Raw genomic sequence first — 12,670 nt, 5'->3', positions numbered from 1 at the left:
AGTATAAACAGCTACAAATGTAGGAATAAATTCAGAGTTTAAACTAACAGCTATAGATGAAACGGAATACATAAAGAAAGATGAAATGGGGAGAAAAAAGACAGGGTAATTGTATGAATTAAATTTTCATATAATCTGCATCATCTTAATTGAAAATAACATAGTACATTAGCCACAAAAATGAAAGACATGAAATTAAATGTATATTCAATATGATATAAACAGTCTTTGCAATTTGGTTAAGGTGGACTGACTGATTAAGACACTGAACAGTTTGAAGTATTCCTACAGAATATACAACTCTCTCATTCTAACATCTCAAATTATGCAGATGGAATATCAGTTTTAGTACATTCATCCTCTAAATCTCATCATAACAGAGGTCAAGACATTTTTTCCATACATCCCCCTATCTAACAAATAATCCTTCACTCCATCTGTTTTCTAAACTGACTGTCTTGGTGGATATTGTGAGCATAAAAAGTTGATCATGAAAGACTGCATGATCTTTTCCCAAACAATAACCTCTAGATGATTGTGCCGATTCCACAGGCACTTCCAGTTGTTATGAAAGATATTCCCAGTCTGTCCTGGGTCTCCCTTATTACCAGTAGACTGTACCTGTAACACCTCCCATGGAAGGTGAGCAAGGGGCATTTATACAAGATGCTCACATCACTTCAGCTCTTAGTAAGGAGACACAGTGGCTGCACTTTGATATCTTCAAGGATGTCTGAGTTTGTCACTGTGTACCAAAGAGTAAATCAACTTAACAAGTTAATAAACCTCATTTCTGACATTTGTATCCATTATTTTATGTTCTTGGTCACTACCCAAAGCTCAGGCTGGTAGGTATACAGATATGGACTGATAACCTGAATGCATTATAATTAAGCTTTTGCTTTATCACCATGTTGTTTTACAGGGTCTGCAGTAGCATTATTTCTGCAGCCATTAGCTTCTCAGTTTCCCAACCTGCTCTAACTTTGGTCATGATGCGCCTTTTTGACCTTGCACTGCCCTTTCCCCATTGGTGGTGCAGCAGTTAGCATTGCCACCTTACAGCAAGAGGCTCTCCAGTTCAATCCTCAGCTGGGGTGGCTTCTGTGTGGAGTCTGCATGTCCTCCCTATGGTCACGCGTGTTTTCTCCGGGTGCTCCTGTTTCCTCCCACATCCCAAAAGACATGCTGTAGGTGGATTGGACACTCTAAAATTGGCCCTAGGCATGAGTGTGTGCATCTGTGTGTCTTCTGTGGAAGGCTGGGCATTGGGCTGGCAACTCAACACCGTGAAAACTCCACTGCCAATCATGAGCAGACAGGTGATCCACTGTGGCGACCCCTAACCGAGAAAAAGCCAAAAGAAGAAGAAGACTGCCCTTTCCCCATCACCCACAGAGAACAGCACACTGTTTCCTGTGAGTGAAACAAATATATATAATCTGCAGTATCAGTTGCCCTAGGATTAGATTAGGAAAGTCAGACAATAGTTTTATATGGGAAATGCTGTTATCTAAAAGAAAGAAAGAGAGAAAAATCTCATTTGCTGTAATGAATCAGTATAGGAATTTGTATAAAACTGACTGAAAAATGTAATACCATTCTAGAGAACAGTCTAGAAGGCATAATTAGAAGCGTTAGTATGGCATTAAGCTGGAAACCTTTTTCTGACTATACTGAGTCTAATGTCAAAAAAGAAGTCTCACTTTGTCAAACAAAAAGGAAATAAATCCTTGTGGTAGACTAGGAAAATTATTAATGCCACAAACCAAAGAAAGCAAGCATGGGAAACACCAAAATGGCAGAAACAGAGTTTTAAGTGTACTGTAGAAAAAGTGGCCCAGAATTGTTAGACAAAAAGGAACATGAACCCCTGTGGTGAACTAGAAAAATTATTAATCTAACAGATAAAAATGAATCATGAACCCCTTATTCACTACTGACACAACAAACAACCCAAATTGTCAATTTGCTAAATATTTACTGCCAAACCAAAAACATTAAAAAAATGTAGAAATTCAACACATTCAAGCAGCATTGAATGGACCACATGCATTCATCCCATGGGAAATGGACAGAGTTCACAGACTGGTCATGTATTAGAGTCACATTTATACAGCTCCCACTCAAACCAGAACACAGTATAGTGTCTAAGAGTGCATCCAACTCTGCTCAGTCTTGAAATGTATCTAGATAATGGCTGCAAGCAAAGGGAAGAACCAACTTAATGACCATAAAACCACAGACCAGGCTGCCTACATGGCAGCCTGTTTTGCCCCTTTTCCTTGCTTTAGCCAATTCAGAATGTACACTATCATCATCCTTGCTCTTATTGATTTCCTTATGCACCTCCTTTGAAAACAAAGAAATGTTCACATTAAATAAATCAAGACCTGTGCCGCTTATACGCATTTCATACCTTTTAAACCAAATGTGATCTATATCCACAAAATCCCATAGCTCTACTATAAACAACCCAAATGAAGAAGCTGTTCTTGCCATCCTGTGATTAATAAAATTCCTAGCAGATTCTACAGGTGAAGCCCTAAGAGAACTACACCAAGAAGGCCTCCAACCTCCCGAGGAATACTGACAGCCTAAGGCACCAGAGCTGTTGGAAATATCTACAGTACCACTAACAAATTCTTACCAATTAAAGACAGTAACTTATTTTTTTGATACAGACCAAAAATCATTCCACTCCAAATTAATCAAAATGACTTTAAAACTATGGTCTGCACCTCTCAAATCCCTTAACATGGATAATAATTGCCTCACCCTGCTTCTCATGTTATTTTCCAAATTACATACCATTTTCAAGTATCCAGATGCAAGTACTTTACTCACGGCCTTACAGCTTCATGTCTTGCAACCCATAACACAAATTAATGCCCTACAATCAAGACTTTCCTTCAGTGTGTAAAACTAAAACACATGGATGACAAACTGTTATAACCAAACAGAAGTCGCCAAATACAAAAAAACATCTAGGCTTCTGAAGACTGTCTGCTTTTCCTCTTAATAAACTCAATAAGCATTCTTTCCTACACCAAATTAGATTTTCCACCTATCTGGAATGGAAGTAACAAATACTTCTTACCTGCAATACCATGAGAAGCTAATTCTGTTTGCAGCATTTAATTAAATAGATTTGCTGATAATGGCATCTTATCTACTGCACTAAAAAACAAAATCATTACTCCTGGCCTCAACCTTCTTAACTGAGCAGTGCCAAAGCACAGGCCATCACATCACATCACATCATCATTCTTTAAAATCATGTACTGTCCTTTACCAGCTTGGTCCATTTTAGACTTTGAAAGTGAATAAAGTCTGTGTTACCTGCCAAACAACTTCTGGCCATCCCAAACTCAACAGTTCACTAACCCAAAACACATGCTGGCACAATCTCACTGCCAAAATTCTCACAAAACATATTAGTTCAATATAGCATCCACAAAGTGCATACTTCTTGAAAGTAGTTTTAAAGGGCATCTACCAAATGACATCCTTCCTAAACACATCCTGCAGATAAAATCCTCAATAATTGTTCACCTTGTCACTGTGCTCAATACAGATAAATGCAAATTAATTGGTCTTAATGAATCAGCCTTCACATATCTGTAAAGCACATAACCACCAACAAGCTGACCTGTCCTGAAAAGCCAACACACAAATACATTTTGAAAGATGGCAGTACAGCTTCAGAAGACCACTTGGTAGAATTTGAACAAGAATGTAAAGATAACCTCCTGGCAATCTCTGCTCAGTCTCCCAAACCTAATATGTTACTTGCTATATCTGTCCAAACTACAACACCTTCTCATCTAAATGACTATTGGCAGCTTTTCTGTCTCTGGGCCCAATGATTGGAACCTGAAAAACTGAAATCTGTGTCCAGGAATATGCTTTTCAGAAATAGAAGCATTGATTTCAAGAGAATGCAGTACCAGCTTTCTCAACAGCAAGTAAACCCTAACATCTTTTGCTGACTTTTTCAACAGCATCTTCAGCAGTGCCATGTAAATGTAAAATTACCATCGCATACAGAAACTCCTCTTCCCCATTTGTACAGCTTTCGTGGTTTGGCACCAGTTCTAAAAATGCAATGTTTTTCCTATAAACAGATGCCAATTGCATTGGCCGAGCAACAGAGAAACACTTGTGTTTGAAATAAGGCCCCATGAATAAATCAGCTGCCTCATCTACACACAGCTGTAAGTCATCAAATGAAACCCAATCCTCTTGCCTAATCAAAAGACTTAAAACCAAAACCTTAATATTACAAGATACCTTTACCTGTGATGCTTCTTTTTATCATCTTTTATAAGATTAGTCAAGGTCCTGTTAATTGTTCAACCTGGTCATACCACTCTATAGGAAAAATATAGTCTTAGTCCCACTTTCAACTTATTTATCATACTATTGATCTTTTCATTGACCTTACACTTAGCTTCTTGGAGCCTAAAATGGCACAATGATAAGCTGAAGAATGTTAACACTTTCTCAGAGATCTCTTGCTTCTCACCGGCTAAAGGTACTCCTAATTTCTCCTGAAGGTCTAAAATTACTTAGTACCTTACAATACCCATCCATACCTTCTCCTACCGACAAAATGTCATCCAAATAATGAACGTCCCTTTGACCCAAAACCTTCTGCTTCTAAATATGTGGTAAGGATAAACTAAACAGCAAATCTCCTGCAGACCAACAGACCTTTAGATACCTAAGAAACAGTACTAAAAAAGCTATCTTCTCTGATAAAAGAAGTTATTATAGCAATCTCCAGCAAGCTAATCACAATAACCCTCAAAAATTCTGGTCAACCCTAAACAGGCTTCTACACCCTGGACAGACTACCACTCCATCCCCTACCGGATCTGAAAAGAATTCTTCCCTTGATACTGCCAATACTTTTAACTCTTTCTTTATTGATACTATTAATTCTTTGGCCTCTCACCTCTCTAGTGACTATACTAGTATCCCGGAGCCTGCATCCTCCAGACTACCAATCTTTAGGCTACAACCCATCTCCACTGCCTTTCTACAAAATGTATCCACAAACTTAAACCCTGCACCCCTCGGCTGACCAACTCCCATCTGAATTCCTTCAAAAAGCAGCCTCTGAAATTGCCTATCCCATATCTATTCTCATTAACAGAACCATAAATGAAGAAACCATACCTGACATTTGGAAAATCTCTCACATCATACCCTTGCACAAAGGAGGTAACTCCTATGAACTCTCTAATTATAGGCCCATAGCTCTCTTGTCCCCACTAGCAAAGATCATGGAAAAATGTGTTCATCATCAGTTAATGGACCACTTAATAAAGTACAACATTCTCACTAACTGTCAACATGGATTTAGGCCTTCTCACAGCACAACCACCGCTCTCCTCACTTTTACAGACCATATTAATGAATCGTAATAACAGCATCCTGTCTTCAGCTCTCTTTATTGACCTGTCTAAGGCCTTTGATATGGTTAACCACTCCATTCTCCTGAAAATTCTTGAATCTCTCTCCTTAGAATCTAAGGCTGTCCACTGGTTTAATTCCTATCTTACAAACAGGAAACAAGCCGTTCTTTGGGATAACAAACTCTCATCCCTTCTCCCTATCTCACTTGGGGTCCCCAAGGATCTATTCTTGGACCACTTCTTTTCTCCCTCTTTATAAATGACTTACAAGCAGCGATTCCCCAGGCCACTTGTATACAATATGCTGACGACTCCACATTAATTTGCTCTGCTAAATCCATCCCTGAACTACAAATTAACACTCAAGCTGTTTTCTCCAAAGTTGAAACCTGGTTCTCACAGCAATGCCTACTTCTAAATGCTAAAAAAACCAAACTCTTACTCTTTAAGCCCACTACCAGATCCCCTACACTAGACTTTACTATCCTATCTAGCAATGGAACTACTATATCACCTGACCCTACAACCAAACTACTAGGTGTCACAATTGACAACAACCTCACCTTTGATTGTCATATCAATAATACCATTAAATCTGTAAACAGAAAACTCGGCTCTCTCTATAGAATTAAAACTTTCTTAACCTCTTCAGCCAAAGCTACCCTTGCCCACTCTCATCTAATTTCTACTCTTCTCTATGCTTCACCTATTTATACTAACCTCAAGAAAAATATTCTCTCTAAACTATCTACCACATACAATAATATAGCTAGATTTGTTACTGGTAAACCTTTCAGAACACACCACTGTCTGAATCTGCAGCAACTAAACTGGCTTGAACTATCAAACATGTTACTTCTTTCCCAACTCACATTTGTTCATAGAGCATTTTACCAACCTCACAACACACCTATACTCTCCAACCTCTGCATCCCCTACTCCAATCTAAACTCCCTCCGCTCATCTAGCAAACTGCTAGTTACCTTAACCAAATCTAAAAACCTAGCAGGTGATTCCCTTTTTTCAAATACCATTGGAAAACACTGGAATCAACTTCCTTCTGAACTTACTTCTATTGCTTCCACTGTTTTGTTTAAACAAAAACTCAGAAGTTACCTTAAAGGCCACTGGATGTGTCCCTGCTCTAATCCTGACTAAAATAATTTCCATCTATTATTCTCGTTTCTCTTCCTACTCGTCTGCTCCTTCTGCTTCCTCCCTTACCTTTCTCTTTTTACCATTACAGACTGCTCCTTGTAATCGTCATCTTTATGGCCCTTAATCTCTCTCTAACTACCTTATGTCTATTTATATCTGCTCTCTCTCTATTGTTGCTTCTCTTTCTTTAATCTTATACTTCCTCCTTGGTATTAAAACATGTTAGAATGTTCATCATTGTGTTACTTAGATTTGCTAGAAAGTTAAGTGCTGTTCTTTCGGTTAACTTATTACATTTCCTTTTCCATGTTCTTTCACTTGTTTTTTCCTGTTTTTAGATATAGGTAACAATGTGTATTATGTCATTTGTCCTCATGATGTATCTCCTTTTGTCTATATGTGGAGCTTTTCTCCCCGGGCCTCTGCTGAAAATGGAAATATATCCAGTTGGACTAGCCCGGTCAACAAATGTAAAATAAAATAAAATAAAATAAATAAACTTTTCAAAGACTCCACAAGCTACCACACAACCGACGGTCATGGCTTTGTCAAAATAGAAAAAAAAAAAATCCCTGAGGAACAGCTCCCTCATTGGCCAACGTTCTTTAACCAACCATGAGTTTTGGAAGGACATAATAACTTTAACTGTACTGTCTAAAGATTTATACTGCACATTTACATCCCTCTTGTCTATGTGGTTATTGACTGATCAATCCCCTCAAAAGGAGAAATGATAAATCAGTCTATATTCCCCTTGTCGCTTCTTGTGTAAGTACTAACGGTTATAACTTGCATTAATAAAATGGAGAGAATCAAAGTAGATGCAAGACTCTACCCTCCCATATTTCTTCAACAATGCCTGCATAATATTTTTTTACTTTAGTATAGTTTTCACTAGCATAAGATTATCACAAGTGTAAAAAATCAGTTTTCATTTTCTTTTTCTGTTCTTTATTCAAGTGTGTATCATTTAATAAGAACAGTAGATAGATCATTGCAGCATATTCATATTAGCATAATCAAAAATATACATGTAAAATATACCTATCAATATGACTCATCTAAACCAGTCTTGCAACTGAACATGTCTTGCATCAGACTAGACTACTTGCTATCCTGAACTTCACATATTATATCCTTTTTTTCCAGTAAATTTCCTCTATAGACTACATTCTCACCCCTAACCTTGAGTCTCAGGCTACATATTGTTTTGTTTTGAAGCCTCACATATGCCTTATCTTTTTATTCTTCCCTTGAGCAAAGAACAGAACAAAACTGTCTGCAATCTTCCCTTGAGAAAGGAACAAAACAAGAACTATCTGCAATCTTCGCTTTATCTCATGCTTAGCCAGCAAGGTCAACATTCAGTGGAAGATTCTTTGTTTCTGCTTTTCTAAAATGAATGCATACATGAAATACCATTTCTTAGCCAGCAAGGTCAACATTCAGGGAAATATTCTTTGTTTCTGCTTTTTAAGATGTATGCATAAATGAAACATAATTTCTAGGCCTGATTTATTCTTTATGCCAGGCTAATGCCTAATAACTACTGTACAATGAAAAACACTGATCTAACAGTTGTTCCTAAGGTCCCTGATGAAAGTCTATTATGTCTGTATGATGAACCACCATAATCTGGTTTGAACATATGGGCTTCGTCTTACCTGCAACCAGAAACTTGACAAGACAAATTCTACAGAGTGATATTATAATGCTTAATGTTATTAAAATCAAAATGACTGCAAGAAGATATTTTAAAACTTCCCACTCCAACCTTGGAATTGGCTTGCAAACCAATCAATTCATGAGTTGTCGTCAATACTTTGTACCTTAGTCATTACCTCACTCATAATCTGCAAATGTGTTTGAAGAGATTCACTTTTATCTGGTATATAATTACAGCATTCTGTCCTGATCAACCCGCAAGTCCCATGATGGGATGCCAGCAGGTAATCAAGGGCCATACATTTCTGGAGGACCACCATACGTATCACGGTCATTTCCAAAGTGATGTCCTTTATGCTTTCAAGGGTACTATTGGCCAAAACCTCCAGTAACTTAGCTAACTTGCGCAGTTTCCAAATGGTTTTAACAGCTCCATATACAGGAAATATACCTGCTCCAGCTATTACCCTATCACATAGATCCATAGCTTTCAGAGTCTTTAAATCCAAATTCTGATGCATATGTGATGTATCTAAAACCTCTACCTTATCCTGAAAGTCAATATCCAGATCTGTCTTGACTTTGTGATTTCTGAAGCTTATGGCTGGTATTACATATCCTATATAACATGAGCCATACCAGTTTGGTGGTAGCCATTTATAGGCTCTGTTCCCACACACACAATACGTGTGCCTTAATGCATAGTTAGAATGCCAACCCTGTTGTTCCAGGAGTAGCATGAAAAAAATGCCATATACTGTTTCAAATTTTCTGTCAGTCTTCAGTCAAGTTAGACAAAGTAAAAACTGTTAATCTTGCATATTTTCCTTCCCCATCTCTAAATGCTGTATAGAAAAATTACACTATTGCCTATGTTCTCTACCTTATCAGTTGGTACATCACTGTACCATGATTCCTCTGTCTTATAGCAAATGAACCCTTTCCTGTTGACCACAGAGTTAAAAATTGGATACTATTAACATTGACTTCCTCAAATATTGTACTGTTCAGTTCATTTCCTTTTTTATTATACAGCCTATCTGGCACGATGGCTATTTCCTGAAGAGTAATTGAAACTGGATTAGAGGGATACATTTCCCTGCCACTGGCAGATATACATAAACCTAACACTGAGATAAATTAAAAACGTGCATAGGTAAACTGAAGCTTAGTAAATGTAATATAAGGTGGATACTAGCCTTCCCATTTTAGCACTTGCCTCTTTGCCCATTGATGCTCTGGAGATATAACCTGAACTCAAAACTCAGTTTGTAAAACTTGATATTGTAATGTCACTACCATGCATGAATACAAGCCTGCATTTGCAGTCCCAAAGAAAATATGCCTTCAGATGTTTGAGACAAATCAATGTACAGTCTACTGGCAAGCTGTTTGTCTACTAAAAAGTCTATAACATTTATAACATTCAATGCAACAAAGAATTATTGTTTCTGTACCATTGTTACTCTATTACATCTAAAGAAGTGTCAGAAAAGCAATAAACTGTAAAATTTTCATTCTCTGACACATAAACTGTTTCACAGTCACTTGTTATCCTCAGGTGTAGTTCTTCTGCCTGTAGTCCAGTTGCACTGATGAATGAAGGATCCCAGACCTTGCAAAGTATACGATCAAGCCAAGCATCAATATCAAGATGACCCCTACACTCCATCATCTCAAGACACTACTGAGGTACTGGAAAGACCTCCCTACAGTTCCAATGTCCTTTGGTGTGTCCCTTGTATAATTAGGCCTTCCAAACCTCCCCTCACCCATCTCTTGTGCAAGCCTGGATGGCTGATGTTGACAGATGGCTATTTCAAAAGACTATATTCAAAAATCCAAAACAGGCAGTATGTTTTATATCACGGCCTGCAAAGTACAAAAAGCAGTATCATTTTCTTGGATTTGCATCTGCACACTTAACAAGCTTTACTTGATCAATGTGTACAGTTTTACATTTCCTGTCTCTGTGGTTCTTATCACTCCTCTTGATTTGATACACTAGAGGCCCCACCTGTTTGACTATAGTCTATAGTCCTTCCCAGTTTTAAGCAAAACAGCTTCCAGACACAATTTGCTTTAGCATGACCTGTTGGCCCTGTTTCAACTGAACAATGTCAGCTGGATCTCCTAACATCTTGTACATCCTGCCTGCATGAAATAGACTTATGGTGTTGATGGATTCCTGCAAAGCTTGTAACCAGCCTCTCTGCTCTCTGAAAGAACCTCTACCCTGGGCATTTTTCTCTTATGTTTTTCTTCCAAAAAGGGCTCACCTCCAGACAAATGCCTTCTTCCAACACCTAAGTTCATTATGCAGATGACCACAATGCACTCAGGCTTGAGCAAGCTAGCACATGGCCTAGCTACACCTAGTAACACTAAAGACCCAACATACCTTGCCTTTGCCTGCATATTCTTCTTAACTTGACTTGCCAGAACTCCCCATTTTATCTATCATCACACAAACCCACGTCAGCAAGCATGTATTCCTAGCATACTGATCTATCAACTGCTTCAAAGTCCCTAAAATGCAGATCATTCCACAACTGAGGGTTGCTTTTTCTCAACCAATGTGCTTCCCTTAGTGTTAAAAAATATCTTCTCAATGGGAGTCCTTATGGGAGAGGGGGACATTTTCCAGCAACATCAGCATAAAATGTATGAACCCCAAAACCCAGTTCTTCAAAGATTTCATCCTAAACTGACTGGGTTATCTTATCCAGAGCTCAAGACAAGTCCTTGAAACCCATTGTGTCAGCTTTAGCTTCAGCAATCTAATGAATTCTATCCAAGTCAGTAAGATGGAAACATTTAGGAACTCCTCTCTCCAATTTTTTTTTCTTTCAGCACCCTTTTTTAATTTCTCCAGATCTTTTGGGTTCTCATACCATGAGGGGAATGGACCCCATTCCTAAGTAAAAGTATGATTGAAGTTCATGAAATTACTATTGTTTCAATATTTGATGTCAGCCAAAAGTGGTCTTAACAGCACCCGCAATGTGCCCAGTAATGATTCCTTCTGCAGTTCATACTGGGTTACATGGATTGGTAACATATCTAAATACGGTTGTAGATTCATTTTTATAAGACCCCATTGCTCTTGCTACTATTGGAACTGTCTGAGTATCCTTCTTCCATGCTACTCTCATTTTTGCCTGCAAATCCTGATATTTTATGACTTTGTGTCTCTCTGTATGCAAAACGCTGTAGTCACCGGGTGTGGTGATTTAAGTGATCAATGCTACATTTGTCTTCTTTTCTTGGAAAAGTTTTCTAGCATCTCTCTCTTTTGAACTTTTGGTAATGGGTGATCCCATGTGATATAAACTTCATAATTTTCTATGATGCTATGTGGCTCATATTTCCAGTGTTTTTCAGCCACTAAAATACCATAATGTTTGCACAATCCCCAGTGCAACAGTCTTTCCACATTATTATGCCTTTCAGTATACAATCCTTCTGCCATTAGTTTGTCACAATCAGCAACAGGGTGTGCGACTGTTTCCAATTCAGGTTTACAAAACCTACATTTCTCTGTTTTTCCCACCTGTTCAGTGGACTCTGTAACCAGCGTGAACATAGCACACTATCTTGGGCCACCAATAATAACCTCTCCTTAAACATTCCTGCATTCATTCCTGATCAACATGAGGTTTTTCCAAAAGTTTTCTATATTTGCAACTATATTTATGCATTTTCTACATTTCTTGCCTTCTCATCTGGTCTTTTACCTTATATTCTTTTTTTTTTTGTTTTTTGGCACATTCAGTTGTGCCTGATTTTTATCTACTTCTGGTTTGATTTCCATTCCTGCTTGATGCTGATATGCTTCTGCTAGAGTATGCGGAGAAGTCATCTTAGATTTACTCTCCTCATATTTCAAAACTTTCACTATGTTTGGTTCTTGTGAGGTGTGGAGTCCCATGATTGCAGAGCTGTACATGTAATCAGTTTCAAGGAGGCCCAACCCTCCTTCAGAACAGGGAATATATAATCTTGGTATGCATTTTTATTTATAAATCACTTGGTGAGCATGAAGCATCCTTCTTGTTTTCCTGTCTATCCAACACATTTTGGGGCCAGTCAATCATCCAAAACTGTAAGATAAGACAGGAAGAGAAAATTGGTTTATAGCTTGGATTTAGTTTCTAGATGTCAATGGTGTTTTCAGGATTAATTTAAGTTTTCTGAAGTATTCCTTACTAAGTTTTATTCACATTTGTTCTGTGTTTTATTGCTAATCCTTCATCAGTTCCCAAATATTTATACACTCCCTGTTTCCCAAGTTCTTTTATATCACATTCTTGTCCCAAACTGATGTTTTCCTAGTGCTGCGGTTTTCCTGCTTTAAAGGTTGCTTTTGCACATTTATCAAGACCAAATGACATTCTTACATCATCTGAAAAAGTTTTGTCAAC

At 37.9% G+C, this 12,670-nt stretch overlaps 1 protein-coding gene across 2 annotated transcripts in view; it reads left to right on the top strand.

Moving 5' to 3' along the window:
- LOC122806383 (gastrokine-2-like) overlaps nucleotides 1–12,670 on the top strand; it is a 137,081-nt gene that overhangs the window by 63,051 nt on the left and 61,360 nt on the right. The window lies entirely within an intron of this gene.

This window comes from Protopterus annectens, chromosome 7.part0 (assembly GCF_019279795.1).
Source record: "Protopterus annectens isolate FY-2018-M chromosome 7.part0, PAN1.0, whole genome shotgun sequence".
NCBI classification, from domain to species: domain Eukaryota; kingdom Metazoa; phylum Chordata; order Ceratodontiformes; family Protopteridae; genus Protopterus; species Protopterus annectens.
Note: the sequence above shows the minus strand (reverse complement) of the source record. Positions and strands in the feature narration are given on the sequence as shown.